Consider the following 17,256-nt stretch of genomic DNA (forward strand, 5'->3'; position numbering starts at 1 on the left):
ATTTTTCAGTAACAACACTTGTAACAACACTGTAAATGTTGAAACAAATTCTTGCACAATTGCTGAATCTTTTACTGTGTCATCAGCCCTGAGAAAATGAATGCTAATTCCCCAACAAATTTCATTGGTTCCGTGTTATAATGGCCAGCACTCTGGACTCCAGTGGTCTGAGTTCAAATTTTGGGGGAACCTGGATGATTTTGACACAAATTGTTGCACATTTGTCAAATCTCTCACTGAAGCATGTGTGATTATCCCTGAGAAAATGTATGCTCATCATCTGTAAAATACATTGGTTCAATGGTGTATGGTGACCACTCTGTATTCTGAATCCTGTGATTTGAGTTCAAGTCGAGGTGGAACCTCAATAGATTTGACAAAAATTGTTGCATTGATTGATGCATCAGTAATCAGAATTTAACTCTCGGTGGAACCCGAATATTTCTGACATCATTTGTTACGTGGTTGTAGAATCCTTCACTGAGCGTTGTGTTACAAGTATTGAGAAAATATATGCTCATTTGTAAAAAAATGCATTGGTTCCATGGTGTAATGGTGAGCACTCTGGGCTCTGAATCCAGTGATCCGAGTTCAAGACTCGGTGGAACCTCAATGATTTTGACACAAATTTTTGCAGAGTCGTCCTGTCTTTCACTGAAGCATGTGTGATTATCCCTGAGAAAATGTATAATCATCCTGAGCAATATAAAATGGTTTCTTGGTGTAATGGTGAGCACACCGGACTTTGTATCCAGTGACCCAAGTTCAAGTCTTGGTGGAACCTGAATGTTTTTGACACACATTTCATGGTTGTTGAATCTTTCACTGAGCCACATGTTACGAGCCGTGAAAAAAATGTATTCTCATTAGTGAGAAAATACTTTGGTCCCATGGTCTAATGGTTAGCACTCTGCACTCCGAATCCAGTGATCCAAGATCAAGTCTCGGTGCAACCTTTATATTTCGTACATTAATTCTTACATCGTTGTCAAATCTTTCACTGAGTCATGTGTTACAAGCCCTGAGAAAATGTATCCTCATCCCATGTGAACTACATTGGTTCCATGCTGTAATGGTGAGCACTCTGGACTTTGAATCCAGCAGTCCAAGTTGGAGTCCTGGTGGAACCTGAATGTTTTTGACACGCATTGTTTCATGGTTGTCGAATCTTTCACTGAGCAATGTAAACAAGTCCTGAGAAAATCTATGCTCATCTACAGCAAAACACATTGGTTCCATGCTGTAATGTTTAGCACTCTGGACTCTGAATCCAGTAATCCGAGTTCACGTCTCGGTGAAACCTCAATGGTTTCGACACAAATATTTGCAGGGGCGTCGAATCTTTCACAGTAGCATGTGTGATTAACCCTGAGAAAATGTATGCTCATCCTCTGCAAAACGAATTGGTTGCATGGTGTAATGGTGAGGCCTCTGGACTTTGAATCCAGTCACCCAAGTCTCGGTGGAACCTGTATGTTTCTAACACGAATTGTTACATCGTTGTCAAATCTTTCACTGAGCCATGTGTTACAAGCACTGAGGAAATATATGCTCACCTTTAACAAAATGAACTCGTTCCCTGCTTCTATGGTGTAATGGTGAGCACTCTGGACTTTGAATCCTACAATATGAGTTTGAGTCTCTCATTCGTAAATTTCTCCACTGCGAGACTAATAAAGGCAAATCCAATCCATTCAGGACTTTGAATCCCGCATTTTGAGTCTCAGTGAAACCTGAATGTTTTTGACACACAATTTTTTTCATGGTTGTCGAATCATTCACTGAGCCATGTGTTACAAGCCGTGACAAAACGTATGCTCATCCGTGGCAGAATACGTTGGTTCCATGGTGTAATGGTGAGCACGCTGGGCTCTGAATCCGTTGATTCAAGTTGAAGACTTGTTAGAACCTTCAGGATTTTGACAAAATTTGTTGTATTGTCAAACCTTTCACTGAGGCATGTGATTATCCCTGAGAAAATGTATGCTCATCCTACACTAAATTCATTGATTCCATGGTGTAATGGTGCACACTCAGGACTTTCCAGTACAAGCACAAACTGGAACACCACAAATCAGCCATCACAGACCACCGCAAAAGAGAAAATCACATCATGGACTGGGAGAAGGCCAAAGTCATCTGCACCGAACAAAACAACAACACCGAACAACTCCCTGATCCATCAGTGCTGGATCAGGGAGGCCTTTGAAATCCGGAAGCAAGAACCAAGGACCATCAACAGGGATGAGGGAGCATACATGCTCTCTACCACCTGGAGCAGTATCCTGGAGGGACGAGCGGACAGCGGGGGGCGTGACTTGCCTGTCAGATTTGACAGGTAGGTCACGCCCTCATAGCAACACCAGATGAAAAAAGGCGCGTCACAACAACATCCGTGACACTCTGACGAAGGCGGAAGTATATGCCGAAACATGTCAGGTATTTGAATACCTACAATACACTGTCTGTAAGAAAAGAATCTGTTTTAAATTAGATATGGGCCATGTTGGAACACACTCTGTACTCAGAAACTCTTGATTTAAACTTCAATCTGACTTCAGACTTCTGTCCACTGCAGTGCCAGGGGTTTCATGACCTATGGAATATTAAGTTTTAAAACTATATAAACATTCAAGAAACCTGAGAGGCTAAGGCTTAGACTCTCTTCTTTCATCCGAAAAAATAGCTATTTCCTAAATTGTATGTATCTGGAGTTCTATGAGCTTCAAATGGGCACAGCTCTCCAAAATACAATACAATACAATACAATACAATACAATACAATACAATACAATACAATACAATACATATTGATTTATATACTGTAGTGCTTTAACAACTGAAGCTGGAACAAAGCGCTAAAATAGAAAAAAAGGGAAATGCTTCCCCCCTTGTGGAAGGGAATAACATTGCCAGAGGTCTGACCAGCGATTTATCGACACCCAAGCAAGAAAAAACAAAACCCAAACTAATTTGAGAATGCTTCTCTACGTCGTAGTTTCAATTCCTGAATAAATTCGTGAATGGCAGTAAATGACTTAAAATCATCCTTTTTTATTTTTATTCATGTATTAATGTATTTATATATTTTTAATTCCAGAACTATAAAACCGATGATGGCCTTTATTAGTTTCAACATATTTTATAATTCACATTTCAATGGAAAAAATCTCAAAGGCTATCATTCAATGTAATAAATCTGCAATGCTTTTGAGTTTGGTAAGGGAATGCTGCGGGACTTTTGGAACAACACCACAAACGGTTCCTTGAGTGACCCTCCAGCTCAGTTGGCCTTGCAGATAGAAGGACAAGATAGCTACCCCACAGGAAAGGATTCATTCTGTATAGCAAGCAACTTCATCATGTTGAGATAAATCTTGATTAAAAACCAACCTCAGGAAATTGCACCTCCAGTAGTAAGCTCTGCTATTGTGTAGATTTCATTCCAGTGTAACCACACTGTTTCTCCACCCTATTCTGACCAACTGCTGTCTTGACATTACTGCGTACATCATTATTGTAATGAGACAAAGGCGTGGCAAGTAAAGATACCAGCCCAAGTATTTCCTGTCGGCATCTCAACTTAATGCAAACAAACACACACACACACACACACACACACACACACACACACACACACACACACACACACACACACACACACACACACACACACACACACACACACACACACACACACACACACACACACGCACACACACGCACACACACGCACGCACACACACGCACACACACACACGCACGCACACACACACACACACACACACACACACACGCACGCACGCACACACACACACACACACACACACACACACACACACACGCACACGCACACACGCACACACACAAATGATAATTTTGGAATTGGGAAGAATCAGGTGTCTGGACAATTAGTCAACCATGTGTGTTATTTTTACACATTGCTGACCAAAGGGTTCAAAATGTTTTGCTCTCTTTGACTATGTCATGACAAACACGACAGTCTATAAAATATGATTCAAACACGATTTTTGGTGGTTAAACTGGTACACGCGTATTGACAATTGGGTTGACTATGAACATTTTCAACTCGACTGGGCAAAGTGAGTGCATTATACGCTATTTTATATACACTTATTTTATATACGCTTATTTTATATACGCTTATTTTATAAGTTAATACAAGGAAAAACAAATGAATTCCAGCAGATTGAAATAAAACAACAACGTACAGTAACTAAGAGTCAAACTATTTATGTACCTAGAATCCTAAAATGAATATTGAGCCAGTGCAGTTTTGAATATTGCTGAATGATCTTCTTGAGTGATTATTTTGTGGTGTGAGGAAAAGTCTACAAGAACAGCAGGTTGCAAACAAGTCATAAATCAAGCTGCTGCTTGATGTTGTTATTTAATATGACAAATACCTGCCATTTGAACACTTTTTAGACATGTTCATCTTCGTTGAAAGTAACATCCCAGAAACCTTTCTGGATAGGAAGAAAACTTGACTTTGTTCTGAGAGAATACTCAATAGAGCAGTTAAGAGGATAAGAGAGCTCACAAGAGGGAGCAGTGCTGCCCGCAGAGTGGGCATCACCACGATCACGGGAAATGGAGCTGGACAAACACGACATTGCTAAAACAATAACAACTTCCACTAATCGTGTTTCCCATGCATTGACATTTGGCTTCTGTGTTTGTTGGTCAAAGGATGAGCTAACTAATATGGTAATTGGGCCCAGACGCCTTCGGTGGCGGCCACACCCTGCTTATTAGCACTCTGGGGGTGCAAACCCAAATTCACAAGGTGGCGTCGTCTTCTAAGCAAATTTCTTGAATCACGCGACTCATAACGGGAACAAGTTGTGTGTGTGTGTGTGTGTGTGTGTGTGTGTGTGTGTGTGTGTGTGTGTGTGTGTGTGTTTGTATGACTAGTCTTGTGAGGACCACTAACATTTTATACGATGCGTAGTGAGGACATTTTTGACAAGTGAGGACCTTTTGGCAGGTCCTCACAAGTTTTTCATTCTAAAGGCTTCTAGAGGGTCTATTTATGCATCTGTTAAAGTTTCAGAGAGGTCCTCACAAGTCACCCGAAATGATTTTTGGGTGTGTATTTTCATTTCACTTGGAAACACACACTATTTACTCACTGTGTGTGTGTTTATGTGTGTGCGTGCGTGTTTAATGAGAGAAAAAAGTTCATACCACAAAAAAGTCAAACGATATTTTAACCAAATTCACCACAGAGGTAAGGACTTTGAATGTAGCCATTCAGAACCTCACACCTGCTGTTATTTCAGTTTCAAGTCCACTTTTTAATTGCTTTGTTTTGAAAGAAGCTGAAGTGGGAAATGGGCTGACATTTAGTCTTCAAATGGAACACTCGTTCTGCTCTAAACTTATCAGCAACGGTGGTCCTCACTCCTTTTTCTGGAGTTATCCGGACCTCACAAAACCATTGAAACTGGAATGTGTGTGTGTGTGTGTGTGTGTGTGTGTATGTGCGTGTGCGTGTGTGTGTGTGTGTGTGTGTGTGTGTGTGTGTGTGTGTGTGTGTGTGTGTGTGTGTGTGTGTGTGTGTGTGTGTGTGTGTGTGTGTGTGTGTGTGTGTGTGTGTGTGTGTGTGTGTGTGTGTGTGTGTGTGTGTGTGTGTGTGTGTGTGTGTGTGTGCGTGTGTGTGTGTGTACGTGTGTTTTTGTGTGTGTGTGAAAATGGAGAACTTTGTCAAAAGGTTTCCCACCCACACTGTGATTCTCATGGACCTCCTTGGCCTCTTTCACACAAGTGGCTTTGCGTTAACCATGTAAAAACAAACACGCACTAAGACACTGCAAAGTTGCAAACCATGTCAATGTATCGTCTTCAAAAATGCATGTGTCATGAGTCATGTGAGAATCAGCACCGTCAAGCCACTGACCCACTTCGTAAAGTATTACATTGTGCTGAATACGCTGTTTTTCATAGATGAAGTAATGGAATTAGTCTGATTTCTGACAGCCAAATTCTTTGTCACTTCTGAAGAGTCACACAATAGATTAAGGGCATTCACACGGTTGTACAGTTATGCGAATTGGAAAGTCTTTTGGGGGAGGTCCGGGCGTCGAGTGGTTCGCAGAGGTTGTGATTCCAAGTCCCAGTCTGGCCTCCCTGTGTGGAGTTTGTATGGTCTCACGGGGCCCGCGTGGGTTTTCTCCGGGTCCTCCAGTTTCCTCCCACATTCCAAAAACCTGCATGGCAAGCTGATTGAACACTCCAAATTGTGTGAATGTGAGAGTGACTGGTTGTTCGTCTCTGACAGTTACAATCCATGTTTCCCCCCGAAATCCATCCTGTGTTCTTCCATCACCGTTTGGTTCGGGGCCGCCACAAAAATGGACAAAATCCGACTTCAACGGACAGTTAGGACGGCGGAAAAAATCATTGGCCCACTCTCGAGGACTTGCACACTGCAAGAATCCAAACTAGGGCGCGGAAAATCCTACTGGACCCTCTGCACCCTGCCCACCACCTTTTCCAGCTACTCCCCTCAGGCAGGCGCTACCGATCCATGCGCACCAAATCCAGCAGACATTTAAACAGCTTCTTCCCCCAAGCCATTAACTCTTTGAACTCTTTCAACAGTAGCCAAAATGGAACTGTATAGTGCTACTTAGAAGTTTTTTTGACAACGATATTAGTGCAGCGTGTTCTACCGGAAACAAATTCCTTGTGTGTCCTACATACTTGGCAATAAAGATGATTCTGATTCTGATTCTGATTCTGATTCTGAAATGCTATTACAATTAATTCTAAAGTGCACAAGCAGCCATTGGAAAAAGGCCTGATTGGAGTTACATACTCCCTCTTCTGTGTTCCAGTTCCCAAGGGAGCGGTATAACTCTCATGCGTCTGTGTAAGCTCTCAGTCGTACAGGAGTGGTCCATCGATGAGAAGGTTTCTTCAGCCGTACAAAAGTGAAGGTTTCGGACGTTTCGCCTCCTATCCAAGAGGCTTCGTCAGCGAACTAAAGTGAAACCTTCACTTTTGTACAGATGACGGCTGAAGAAACCTTCTCATCGATATAACTCTCATGGCATCAGACTATCCTGACAACCACGAACAGAGCCCGAGTATTGTAAATCAAGAAGTGCGCGCCACAGGCAGGGGAGAAAAGAGTAGTACGCAAAAAGATGAAAAAAAAGCTTTATTTCTTTACCCGCGGAAGTGGCAACTCAAAAAATAACCCGTGCTTCACCAAAAAGTATGTACTATTGAGTGAGCTGTTACAAGTCATCAAATCAAGTTTGTCCTTCAACGGTTTTCTTACCAGGGAAAAAAAAAAGAAAAATAAGAGCCAATGGCTGCGGCCAAGACACACTTCAACATCTCGTGGTGCAAACAAACAAAAACCTTTCCCCAGAAGGAATTTAGAGGACCTGAACAAATATTTGTGTTCATGTGCTCCAAGCAAATCTAATTGTGTCAATTTGGCAATGCTATCTAAATGTCACAGGAAAAGGGAAAAGTTGGTTTTGGATAAGTGTCAAGTGTGAAGTGCAGTACAAGTTTATGTCAAATGTGCTGTGTGTGCAACATACAGCACAGCTGAAATGTCTTCCCCCTGAACCAGACGAAGAACAGTTAACATAAAAAAGAGAAAACAACAACAAAAAAACAAAAAAAGTAAAAGAAAACTGATCTGAAAGTGTTTTGCTTGTTTGATAACGCTAAAAATATTTCTGGACAAACTCGCGTCCAATAAAAAGTGATCAGTGAAAAACATGTATTGACATATAATCTTATTTCATTTAATCTGTTGCATTTTTCCACACTTATCAACTTTACAAAACAGAAGAAAATACACCAAAAAAGCTTAAAATTGTGCGGAAAAAACAAACACACACACACACACCCAAAATACTACTCCTACTATGACTACTATTTATCCTCCTGTCATCCCTAATAATAACAATGCAAATTTTTGTACCTATGAAAAAAATAAACTTGCACAGCCTGTTTGGAATCAAATGAACCATTTCTGTTTTACTTCTGTTTTGTATTCTCCCCAAAATAATAGTTTCTCTCTGTGATGTATTTATTTCACATTTTGGTGACTGTCAATTCAAAATGATTCTTCATACCCGTGTTCAAATGCCATTTTTGTGATGTGGAATTATTTCCCGCTATTAATGCGATGGGTGAAATGTAATAAGGAGAAGTAAAATTAGCAACTAAAATATTATATTCTCATAAATCTGAACTCCCTCTTGTAACAGGATAATGTGGCTGCATTAAGATTGAACCAATCACGTTCACGCTTGCATTAATCAAGTCAGCGCACACCTATGACTACTCAAAGTCTTCAGGTGACCCCCTCCCTCCCCCAGGGAGGCTGTAAAACTGGAGTAATTGATCACATACAGAAACTTCTCGTGGCGAGATTGAGCAAGATTAAAAAGCAGAAGTTGTTGTAACTTGAATGAGACACTTTTTAGGAAACCATCATTGAGTTGATTTTGACAAGGGATGTTTCAAAAGCAGAAGTTTTTTTCAATTCTAAGAAAAGAAAAAGCAGTAATCTTGTGTCTATTCTCCACAAACAAACACATACAGGTGCAAACTTGTCAATTACGGAAGCTGACTCCTCCCGTGGATGGAATATATATATATATATATATATACATATATATATATATATATATATATATATATATATATATATATATATATATATATATATATATATATATATATATATATATATAAACATGCATGACAGGCAGATTGGCCACTCCAAATTGTCCCTAGGTGTGAGTGTGAGAGTGACTGTTGTATGTCTTTGTGTGCCCTGCGATTGGCTGGCAACCAATTCAGGGTGTCCTCCGCCTTGTGCCCGAAGACAGCTGAGATAGGCTCCAGCAACCCCCGCGACCCTAATGAGGAATAAGCGGTACGGAAAATGAGATTATATATATATATATATATATATATATATATATATATATATATATATATATATATATATATATATATATATATATATATATATATATATATATATATATATATATATATATATATATATATATATATAGCGGCTGGATAGCTCAGTTGATAAGGCATCGGTTTGGCATATGGGAGACGAGGGTTCGAATCCCACTTGTGGCAGAGAAAATGAACACAATGACATCATCTAGTGTGGGTCCTTGGGCAAGACCCTTCACGCTAATGCCTACCTCATACAATGAAGAGAGACAATAAATGGAATGACACGCCGGCTCAGACGTCGCCCGGCCAAACAAGGTCTGCGTCAGGTGCTGGGGAACCAGAGCACCCTGATGAAAAATGGGCTACTGGAACAAAGCGGAGATGGACGAGAAGCGATAACATGGCTCTGTTGGAGAATGGGGGCTGAATGGTTACTTCGAAACCCACAGTCACGGTTGACCACGAAACAACTAGTAGCTCAGTGTTCCAATATCCACAAACGGCAATTGCTATCACAACTTGAGATTGATGAGGTACAACACAAATTCCGAGGTGAAGGGCCCCAGGCTGCCACATCAGAGGAAGAGGTTCAACCAGAGATTGGGAGGCAAGCCCCAATGAATGATGAGATTGGGAAGCCAGCCCCAATGAATGAAATGCTGAGCGAGGCAGCAACTGACCTGAGAGATAAGATCATGGCAAGAATGAAAATTGGGCAACGAAGACACCGATTACAACGGCTATGTGAAGTACCACCTGAAAGTCTCATGGAAACTGTGAATGCAGCACTGAGAACGATCCCGACCGGAACGATCACGGAAACCAATGAGCTGATATACACCTCAGCATCAGTGATCCTAGAGATGCTTGGCTACAAGAGCAACTGTGAGAGCCACGAGATTCATTACCCACCATGGAAAAGACGGTTGGAGGCCAAGATCAAGGCGGCTCGGAAAGATGTGAGTCAATTGACGGAGATCCAGAGAGGTGTGAATAAAAGGCCAATACCCAAGAGGTACATGCAGATAACCATACCTGAAGCACTCGAAACTGCCAAACTGCCTTGTCCAGTCGCCTAAAGAGGTACACAAAAGAGAATGAGGCCAGAAGAATAAACAGGCTGTTCGCAACACAACCTGCGAAAGTGTACGCTCAGTGGCAGGGTTCTAACAGCAGAGCAGACCCACCAAGGCTGGAAACTGAAAGATACTGGAAAGGCATATGGGAGAAGGAGGTCGCACATCACAGCAGTGCACAATGGCTGGTGACTCTGAAAGAGGAGCACAGCAACCTCCCTGAACAGAACCCAGTTACCATCACAGCGGCAGATATACAAGGAAGAGTCTCAGGTATGAAAAACTGGACGGCACCAGGCCCGGATATGGTCCACACCTACTGGCTAAAGAAACTCACAGCTCTCCACGAGCGCCTAGCAGCACAAATGAACCAGTTGCTGATAGATGGGACTCACCCAGGATGGCTAACCGAAGGGCGAACAATCCTGATCATAAAGGATTCCTCAAAGGGTGCAGTTCCTTCCAACTATCGGCCAATAACCTGTCTCTCCACAACATGGAAGCTCATGTCAGGCATCATTGCGGCTAAGATAAGTGGACACATGGATCAATACATGAGCAAAGCACGGAAAGGCATTAGTAGAGATACTAGAGGTGCCAAACATCAGCTGCTGGTTGACAGAACAGTCGCTCAAGACTGCAGGTCCCGACATACCAACCTGTGCACAGCCTGGATTGATTACAAGAAAGCATATGACTCGATGCCACACACATGGATCACTGAATGCTTGGAGTTGTATAAGGTCAACAGGACCCTGAGAGGCTTCGTTGCAAACTCGATGAGGATGTGGAAAACCACACTTGAAGCAAATGGCAAGCCACTAACACAAGTGTCCATCAAACGTGGCATATACCAAGGTGATGCACTCTCCCCACTGCTGTTCTGCATAGGACTGAACCCCCTCAGCCAGATAATCGCCAAGACAGGCTATGGATACCGCCTCAGAAATGGAGCTACGATCAGTCACCTCCTCTACATGGATGACATAAAGCTGTATGCTAAGAGCGAAAGGGACATAGACTCTCTGATCCACACAACCAGGATCTACAGCAGTGATATCGGAATGTCATTCGGGCTGGAGAAATGTAGTCGGATGGTGACTAAGAGGGGCAAGGTAGTTCACACTTAAGGGGTCTCACTCCCTGAAGGAACAATAGCAGACATTGAAAACAGCTACAAGTACCTCGGTATACGACAGGCCAATGGCAACCTCGAACTAGCAACAAGGAAAGCGGCTACGACCAAATACCTCCAGCGGGTGAGGCAAGTCCTCAGAAGCCAGCTCAATGGCAAGAACAAGACCCGGGCAATAAACAGCTATGCCCTGCCAGTGATCAGATACCCTGCAGGAATAATAAGGTGGCCAAAGGAAGAGATTCAGACCACGGATGTTAAGACCCGAAAACTCCTCACCATGCACGGAGGGTTCCATCCCAAGTCCAGCACCCTGAGACTGTACACAAGCCGTAAGGAAGGAGGCCGGGGACTAGTGAGTGTGAGAGCCACTGTCCAGGATGAAACATCCAAGCTCCATGAATACATCAAAGAGAAGGCTCCAACGGATGATGTACTCAGAGAATGTCTCAGACAATCATGGGAGGAAAAGCCCCTACACGGGATGTACCACCGAACCATAACACACCAGACAAGACCCAAGGTGTAGGTTGTGCAAAGAGGCACCTGAGACAATCCAACACATAACTGCAGGGTGTAAGATGCTGGCAAGGAAAGCCTACATGGAGCGCCATAACCAGGTGGCTGGCATAGTCTACCGAAACATCTGTGCGGAGTATGGACTGGAAACCCCAAGGTCAAAATGGGAAACACCTCCCAAGGTGGTGGAGAATGACCGAGCAAAGATCCTGTGGGACTCCCAGAAACAGACCGACAAGATGGTAATGGCCAACCAACCAGATATCGTGGTCATAGATAAAGGGGATTGTCGTGGATGTAGCGGTCCCGAGCGATGGAAACATCAGAAAGAAGGAACATGAGAAAATCGAGAAATACCAAGGGCTCAGAGAGGAGCTGGAGAGAGCCTGGAAGGTAAAGGTGACAGTCGTGCCTGTGGTGGTCGGAGCACTCGGGGCAGTGACCCCCAAACTCGACGAGTGGTTGCAACAGATCCCGGGAACAACATCGGATATCTCGGTCCAGAAAAGCGCAGTGCTGGGAACAGCACGGATACTGCGCAGAACCCTCAAGCTTCCTGGCCTCTGGTAGAGGACCCGAGCTAAAATGGTGGTCAGACACCACCCATGGTGGGTGAGACGATGATTTTATATATATATATATATATATATATATATATATATATATATATATATATATACAGTAAAGTCTCGTTATATCGATATTCAAGGGAGTCCGAAAAAATATCGATATAACCGGGACTATCGATATATCCAAACCTGTTTGCATGTAATTTTCTCAGTGCGTGCATAGAAATAGTATCGATATAACCGGGACTATCGATATATCCGATATCGATATAACGAGACTTTACTGTATATACAGAGAGAGAGAGAGAGAGAGAGAGAGAGAGAGAGAGAGAGAGAGAGAGAGAGAGAGAGAGAGAGTGATACCTCAGCTCATGAACTTAATTGGTTACCAGAAAGTGTAAGGTGAAATGTTCGTCTTCAGAACATTTATTTCCCATAAGAAACTATTAAAATGAGGATGATCAGTTCCCAGGTCCCCATAAAACATAATTTTCGACTCAATAAGCCTTAAAATGGAGCATTGAACAAAAAGAGCATTAAACGTCCCAAACTGCACTTGGTTCAGGCATGCTAGCATACGTTATTCATTATAGCAAGCAGGCAGAGATGAGCTAGTACTTGCACATGTGCAGCTGGAACTCAACATACCAACCGTGTGTTTCTTTATTTACAAAGGGGAGTGGTGGACTATTTTAAAGAAATCTTTTTTTTTCTTTGCTCAGTTCTTATACTCCTTGAAATGTCTCGGCGGCACTATTTTAAAAAAATAGATCTGCCGGGGCGGCTCGCGTGAGCCCCGTTTTGTAATGACAGGCCTCTCCAAATGAAAGCGCGCTTTGGACGTCTCTCAACACAAACACAAAAACCATCACTTCCTCTGCAGAGAAATGTGCCTCATCTACAACAATCTGCAGCAGAAGCAGAGTGCTCTGTGTGTGTTTGCTAAGCTACGCTGAAGGATGTCAACATTAGGTGCAGTTGCAACTCAACAGATTAACTACAAATACGATCGCAAAACTTTCTATAAAATTTATCACGCTCTATTTTGATTACACTCTGAGTCATGTATTCAATTAACAGTGCGCTCATTATTAGATCTCAAAACAATTGGCCTGCCTGTCACGCTAACATCACACATTAGAACAGAATAAGTCTTTATTCGTCCGCAATGAGGAAACTCTGGTTTTACAACATCAAAGTGGATAATAGTGGCAAACACTAATCCAGAAATGCCCCACTACTTAGGTACATATTGACAACATTACGATCAGCGGCAAAAATTTCAACTACGCATGAATGATAAATGATCTATCAACTATACGCACATGAAATACAAACTCCTGTGAAGAAAGAAATGCAGTTATATGAAGACAGCAGCAAGATGAGGCTGTAGCATCGCATGTAGCAAAAAAGACATACAGATTATGACAATGAAAAAAAAAAATGCATTCGCTCTTCTGGTAAATTGAGTTACTTGTATCTCAAGGCGTCACTGCATTTGTAATGTTGCCCGTAGGTGACTTGTAGAACATCAGTTATTCCATACTTAAGCAATATAGTTTCCCCTAAAATTCCAAGCAAATTAACGTCCAAAAGAAGATCATCAAGTAAAAATCCTACTTGAATTAATGTCAAGATAAATTTAGGAATATACTACTGAATTTGAAGTATTATGCGATTAATGTTGCTTTTTTGATACAACTCCCCACAGAGGATACCTTACGGTTTTTGTCAGTAAATTTATGTTGCTTAAAGAAAACAGTAGCAAAGTTTTTGGTACAGAGTAAACAGGAATTGATGTTTATTACACAATACAGAGATAAAATCATATTGTAGCTTTTTTTTTAAATACTCAATTCTTGCTCTAGGCTCATGGATAGACATTTCATAATTCTGTATATTAAATGAAGTGATACTGGTAATGTTAGAACTAGTTATTAAGCCAACAGGTAACATCTGTTCCTTTGTGTTCACCAATTAATGAACATGAAATTAAAATCCTGCGATGGTTTGGCAACCACTTCAGGTTTTGCCCCGCCTACCACCCGAAGACAACTAGCTTCAACATGCCCACGGACCTTCATGAGAATAAGTGGTTTGAAAAATGTATCAATAAAAACATAATAATAAGTACATAACATAATAAGTCACATTATATGTAAAATATTTGCAAGAATTGACTGCCAAAAGCGACCAAAGTTAACAAGCTCCCCAAATTCCCGTTTACAGAACCCTCTCTCAGTTGTAGTTAACTTTTTTTTTAAGTGTATATGTTTAGATACCATTGACTAAATAACACTGGATTTACACGTGTGACCTGATCACCTGGACGGACTGCAACTTCTTAATTGATACGCAATCATCCAAAAGAAAGGCGGCGGGTCTTCCAGCGTGTGAGCACGTTATTAGCCATCTAACAGACGCTAATGACTGTTCTAGCTTCAGGCAAGCCTGCGTACTGTATGCCTTCACCTGTATTGACCATCCTGCTTTACTTAGTGCACCGTCATGTTGCCTTCAGTTTAGAATCGTTACTAGGTTCCTATAGAGATTGCTGATGATCTGATGAATTGAATGAGGTGTGTTGAAACATCTAAAACATGCATGATAGCGACCCTTAAAGGACAACTGACGTCTCCGGACAAGTTGTGTCCATAATTTTTTTTTTTTTTTGTTTATTCTGTTTAGTCTTGTTTTTGAGTTGGTGAGTGCTCACCCTACGTCACTGAAGGAACGCCCCTGACCGAAAAAAGGACACATTGTAGCAGTCCTTCCATCACGTCAATGCATTTTGCTGTACTCAAAATGACACGGAATACATTCTTTAATCAATTGCAAACATGTATGATTTCTTCTTCAGAACTATTTGAATCATATTCATAACTGGATGAGTAACAACAAAGCATATTCTCCGAATCTGAAACCATTGTTTTGATTCTCGAGCAAGGCAAGACGTCTTGCCGTGACACCACGAACATGGGGGCGGGACCTTCTCAAACTTGCCACTTCCAGTTTCAAATTTCTCAAACTTTTTAGACACTTTAAGTCATTTTTATTGGTGTTTTGCATTTGATTAAAAATATCATACTGTGTGTTTTGGGTATTTTAGATGCTATAAAACGTTTTTCTGATGCCAGTTAGGAAACAAAAAACGTCGGTTGTCCTTTAAGGGCCTATGTCACCCACTGTTGATAATTGATGGAAATAAATTTATCCAATTTAATGGAGCATATATCAGGTTGCAAAAGTCGGCCAGTGCTTCGGACGGTGTTTCGGACTTGGCCACCCACCATTGGGTTTGGAACAGTACCTGATTTGGCTTGGTAGCTGTGACTCAATTCCCAAAGTGAAGATACCTGAAAACGCAATGTATGACAAAAGTGGCACTTTCAGAGACACCTCCAAAAGTCACGTCAACCCTCATTGAATATGATGATTGAGCCTTTGGGAGATTTCCTAGTTGCGACACATATTCACACACCAACCGCTCCATTATAAGGGAACTTGACTGCATTTTTGACAATTTTCAAGCTTTTCAGGTCCCACCAAGAGGAACGCAAGACAGGGCAAGACAGTTTTATTTTTCTAGTGGGTTCATGTTCAAAGTCGAGTTACAAACATTGAGCTAATAATCATAATTTACCAGTGGTGGGCCGTCAGAGCCAGCAAGGCCTTCTCTGCTGGCCTAACATAATCAGACATCATTATCATAATTATAATAAAAGTCAATTTCATTAAAAAAGTATTTTGTCTAAATATATATATAATTATTCGACATACTGTTTTCTTGATGTTATATTATATCCATTTGGTTATGCTCCTTTCAGTGTTGTAGTTTTAGGTCAGAGTTTTTAATCCAATCAGAATTCAGCTAGCTTGTGTCGCCAGGCTGTATGAAATCTGACCGACGCCTTCAGAATCAACAGTGAGGGCGTCTGTTCGCTGTACATGAACGGGCACATGTAGTTGATATATAGTTGTGATAGCCAATCAGATCACGAGTTGGCAGAGTAAGGCCAGCTACAGGGCCTCACGTTGAACATGACACGTACGCATCCTGTGATTGGATACTAACTTTACCTCAGCCCTCAGCGGAGGCAGTGCTATGCAAATCAACCAAGCTACAACAGATAAGACCCGAAAACTTTAGCAGAAAAACCAAGTATATCTACTTGCTTTTTTAACCCACAATGGCTGAAGGAGAGGACAACTCGCTGTCGCATGTAGGCCTATTCTCAAGAACAAATGAAAAAGATTTGTTTACTTTTATTTTCAACAAATAGTTCGTTTTGTGAATGTCTTGTTGTTTTTCTTATATTAAACTGACATTTTGTAATTTAGCGTAAAATCTTGTTAAAGATTGCATATTCTTGGTGGACTTAATAAAACTTTGTGGACAAATGATTTTAAATTTCCTTTTATTTTTAAGTGTTTGCAGTATATCGTATAGTGACAAGTTCTAATTGCTGATGCAGATTTATTGATGTGTAATTGCTCCGGAAAATATCTTGTGTTGTAGACGATTAAGGTGATGCGACGCCCAGTACTGCGTGCGTGTGCTTTTGTAAATGATATCTCCAGCCGTTGTGTCATAAATTATGGTATTACGAGGCATATTTGTTCAAGTCGAACTAAGTAGGACTTCACTGAAGGCCTAGGTGTGAAATGCACGGACCGCCACTGTAATTTACACAATTAATATTATCGAACTTTCACAAGAAAAGTAAAGATATAAACACATCATACATAACAAAAACATTTTGGGTGAGGAATATTTTAGAAACATTTCAAAAGCCCTTAATCATAGGTGTAAGAATATGTTTTTCAATCCAGATTTAAAAACATACGTTATGCTGACCTCAATTTTGTTGGGAGCTTTTTCCCATTCACACGCAGCATAGCTGATTTGCCTTGTTTGCTTTGAACTCTGGACTGCACTGGTTAACCCGAGTTCGTTCTCTGCATGATTAAAATATTTTGCAAA

The 17,256-nt window shown here is 41.4% G+C and overlaps 1 non-coding gene across 1 annotated transcript; it reads left to right on the forward strand.

Moving 5' to 3' along the window:
• Window positions 1–538: 538 nt before the first annotated feature.
• trnaq-cug (transfer RNA glutamine (anticodon CUG)) lies at window positions 539–610 on the forward strand. Its single transcript has one exon. It is a non-coding gene; the product is annotated as a tRNA-Gln (tRNA).
• The last annotated feature ends 16,646 nt before the right edge of the window (window positions 611–17,256 follow it).

The sequence above is a fragment of the Hippocampus bargibanti genome, linkage group LG07 (assembly GCF_051943395.1).
Source record: "Hippocampus bargibanti isolate YZ-2025 linkage group LG07, ASM5194339v1, whole genome shotgun sequence".
NCBI lineage: Eukaryota > Metazoa > Chordata > Actinopteri > Syngnathiformes > Syngnathidae > Hippocampus > Hippocampus bargibanti.